This window comes from Bombina bombina, chromosome 2, assembly GCF_027579735.1.
Source record: "Bombina bombina isolate aBomBom1 chromosome 2, aBomBom1.pri, whole genome shotgun sequence".
Lineage (NCBI taxonomy): Eukaryota > Metazoa > Chordata > Amphibia > Anura > Bombinatoridae > Bombina > Bombina bombina.
The window spans coordinates 296,234,878-296,239,710 of record NC_069500.1 but is presented as its reverse complement, the minus strand read 5'-3'; positions in this window follow the sequence as shown (position 1 = coordinate 296,239,710).

Sequence of the window (4,833 nt, the reverse complement as noted above, 5' to 3'; positions counted from 1 at the left end):
TTTTTACAGGCAAAAGAGCTGAACTTCTTGGGGCATGCCCCGCAAAGGGCCCTGTTCAGGGCTTTTAAGGTAAAAGAGCTTGTAACTTTTTTAATTTAGAATAGGGTAGGGAATTTTTTATTTTGGGGGGCTTTGTTATTTTATTAGGGGGCTTAGAGTAGGTGTAATTAGTTTAAAATTGTTGTAATATTTTTCTTATGTTTGTAAATATTTTTTTATTTTCTGTAACTTAGTTCTTTTTTATTTTTTGTACTTTAGCTAGTTTATTTAATTGTATTTATTTGTAGGAATTGTGTTTAATTAATTTATTGATAGTGTAGTGTTAGGTTAATTGTAGGTAATTGTAGGTAGTTTATTAAATTATTTTATTGATAGGGTAGTGTTAGGTTTAATTATATCTTAGGTTAGGATTTATTTTACAGGTAAATTTGTTATTATTTTAACTAGGTAACTATTAAATAGTTCTTAACTATTTAATAGCTATTGTACCTGGTTAAAATAATTACAAAGTTGCCTGTAAAATAAACATTAATCCTAAAATAGCTATAATATAATTATAATTTATATTGTAGCTATATTAGGATTTATTTTACAGGCAAGTATTTAGCTTTAAATAGGAATCATTTATTTAATAAGAGTTAATTTATTTCGTTAGATGTAAATTATATTTAACTTAGGGGGGTGTTAGTGTTAGGGTTAGACTTAGCTTTAGGGGTTAATCCATTTATTAGAATAGCGGTGAGCTCCGATCGGAAGATTAGGGGTTAATAATTGAAGGTAGGTGTCGGCGATGTTAGGGAGGGCAGATTAGGGGTTAATACTATTTATGATAGGGTTAGTGAGGCGGATTAGGGGTTAATAACTTTATTATAGTAGCGCTCAGGTCCGCTCGGCAGATTAGGAGTTAATAAGTGTAGGCAGGTGTCGGCGACGTTGTGGGGGGCAGATTAGGGGTTAATAAATATAATATAGGGGTCGGCGGTGTTAGGGGTAGCAGATTAGGGGTACATAGGGATAACGTAGGTGGCGGCGCTTTGCGGTCGGAAGATTAGGGGTTAATTATTTTAAGTAGCTGGCGGCGATGTTGTGGGGGGCAGATTAGGGGTTAATAAATATAATACAGAGGTCGGCGGGGTTAGGGGCAGCAGATTAGGGGTACATAAATATAACGTAGGTGGCGGTCGGCAGATTAGGGGTTAAAAATTTTAATCGAGTGTCGGCGATGTGGGGGGGCCTCGGTTTAGGGGTACATAGGTAGTTTATGGGTGTTAGTGTACTTTAGGGTACAGTAGTTAAGAGCTTTATGAACCGGCGTTAGCCAGAAAGCTCTTAACTCCTGCTTTTTTCAGGCGGCTGGAATCTTGTCGTTAGAGCTCTAACGCTCACTTCAGAAACGACTCTAAATACCAGCGTTAGAAAGATCCCATTGAAAAGATAGGCTACGCAAATGGCGTAGGGGGATCTGCGGTATGGAAAAGTCGCGGCTGAAAAGTGAGCGTTAGACCCTTTAATCACTGACTCCAAATACCAGCGGGCGGCCAAAACCAGCGTTAGGAGCCTCTAACGCTGGTTTTGACGGCTACCGCCGAACTCCAAATCTAGGACTCAGTATTCAGCTACCAGTTGTATTAGTTGTCAAGGGACCTCATGATTATATATGTATGGATAACTAAACTCCCGTAGTCATAACTATGTACGGTTACTATTACATCTTAACGGTATGAGTATATTCCTACAGAAATCGCAAAGATAAATTTAACTTGTACATACTACTTAGCCTATCCCACGGTGTCAGACTCCATTGCATCTTACATAGGTACAAACTATTTATTGCTAAATCTGTATACACCATGCTCCCTTAGTGCTTCTATTGTGAAAGAATCCAAGATATCTCACAGTTTTTCACCCTTACTTTCGCCCTTACTTATAGCATAACTAAAAAACAAAAAACAAAAAAAACCTCAGAGACCTAAACATGCCCATGAGTGTAATATTTTATCTAGCTCCGCCCCCACCCTCCCCCTTACCTTATTTTAAGCGGCTCTTGCCCGCTGTATCCCCTACTCACCTTCTTGCTAACTAGCTAAGCTCACTATCTATACGCAATAAACTTAATATGAGGAAACTGTATATTAACTATTATTTCTTAGAAATCACAAGATAGGTTCCTACTAATCTGCTAATATGTAAGCCTTCCCCATTATACCAGACAATTTTTATTTTACCTGAGCCTTAGCTACCATAACCTATTATATATTAAAAATGAGGTTACTATTAATACAACTCAACATTGGGTAACACATTGTCCATAGTCTTTCTATGTAATTTTGTTCGTAGAGTATTACCTATTAACCTGAGTTCCTGCAGCATAGATTGTACACAGAATCCTCAAGTAGATCTGAGCCAAGGTGCTGCCTATGTTGCATATGTTGTTGATCTATGTTGTATGCTCTTAAAGGGTTATCTCTCCATCTTGTTTCATAACCTAACTGTTTAATGCAATGTTGAGCTGTTGCTCATATAATTTATGTATATTGTGGAAACCTCAATAAAAAAATATATTTAAAAAAAAAAAAATCAATAGTAGCGAGCGGTCTCTTTCTGATTGGCTGAAACGATTACTGCTGATAATATTAAACAAAAGAAAGTGCACTGGGGGCACCTTCTTGAGACACACTTCAAAAGTAAATTAAGTATATAAAAATATGATTTTGTAAAATATTTAAAAGGGTATTTAAAGGGATACTAAACCCACAATTTTTCTTTAATGATTCAGATAGAGCATGCAATTTTAAGCAACTCTCTAATTTACTCTTACTATCAATTTTTATTCGTTCTCTTGCTATCTTTATTTAAAAAGTAGGAATTTAAAGCTTAGGAGCCAGCCCATATTAGGTTCAGCACCATGGATAGTGCTTGCTTATTGGTGGATACAGTTAGCAAACCAATAAGCAAGCTAACCCAGGTTCTCAAGCAAAAATGGGCTGGCGTTTAAGCTTTACATTCCTGCTTTTTAAATAAAAATAGCAAGAGAACGAAGAAAATTGATAATAGGTGTAAATTAGAAAGTTGCTTAAAATTGCATGTTTTATCAGAATCATTAAATAAAAAATTTGGGTTTAGTGTCCCTTTAATATTACTGGCAGCCATCCATCTTACAAAAAAAGGGTTATTTGTCTATACTTCATCTAGAAAATATAATAGGACTCCTTAACGTTAGGATTTAAGGGACATATATATGTGATATAGTCTAATTTTTTATATTTTCCCCTTTTCCTGTAATTTATTTCTGAAAATTGTGGGCTGTTAAAAGTGAAACCACAGACTTAAAGTGATGGTAAATTATAGTTATTTGAAATATATTATTTACACATGCATAACATGTGCATGAAAACCATGGTTTTTAATTTTCTTACCTGAATTACCATAAATCTAATTTTTAGTGAGACTGTGTTTGCGTGCTTCCTTTGCCCCATTTCTATTCTCTTACTGTAGACCAGTGATATAGACAGAGGTACCACCCGCTCTCTACATAGACAGTAAAGCGGTCTCCCCACTCTATGATTCTATACTTCTATTTAGTAGCAGTTTGCAGTGAGTAACTTTAGAGGGGATTCCCTTTTGAAAAGAATGTGCATGTGTAATACATGCGTGCACACTGTAACCATTTGGCTTAAAAAGATCAGACATCATAAGCAGCTTTTTTTGCCGAGCCTTATGGCTGCAAAACAGATTTGATAAGAATTGAAAACATCAACTTGAGAGGGCGGCTGGAAGGGTGATAATCAAACTGATAATTGATAATTAATTAAAAGGATTTTGTGCGTCTTTAAAAAACAAAAACAAATTATAAATGAAACTACTTTTAAAATAAAATGGAAATTCAGGATCTAATTTCTTTTTATATAAACTTTACCATTATATTCAGTCATTCCACTAACTTTCCATAGTCACAGGTATAGTCATTCCTCTAACTGGCTTCAGCAGAGAAGCAAACCCAGGTTACAACATGATGACACCCACTGCTTTACGGACACAAACACTTGAAACTTATTATCCAATATTTAAATAACTAATATGATTGAAAAAAAAAAACACCTGGCTAATCTTTCTTTTGTATTCCCCATTCTGTTTAACATTTATTTAATGTTTAATGTCCCTTTAAGTAATGTTAAACAAGAACAGTCAGAAGATTACTGCTAAGTCAATTCATTTGTCTAAATAGCCCTTACTTCAAATTACTTTAATAAAATAGGTTGATATGAAACAGCCACTTATTCTGTAGGTTGTAAAGAAAAGATACCAAGGTTTTAAATGAAACATAATATCATATCTTAGACTAATGTGTTCAGTAGCGGACTTACTCAACAGAGGGCTCTGGTGCAAAACATTTTTTGGAGACCCCATTAATAACTAAGTAATAAGCAATATTAATAATATACATGCTGCTCTTTATAATGATTTATAGTAAATAGATATTAGTAGCAGATCAAAAAACTTAATTAAATTACTCAAACAGTAGTGTATATACATATATATGGAATCTGTGTGTGCTCTACAAATAACTGATAATTATAAATATATATTGATCAGAATCTATTGTTTGATCATTATTGGCATGTTAAAGGGACATGAAACCCAAATTTTTTCTTTCATGATTTGGAAAGAGCAAGCAATTTTAAACAACTTTTTTATTTACTTCTATTATCTAATTTGCTTCATTCTCTGAGATATGCTCAGTAGCTGCTGATTGGTAGATGCACATAGATGCCTCGTGTGATTGGCTCACCCATGTGCATTGCTATTTCTTTAACAAAGGATATCTAAAGAATG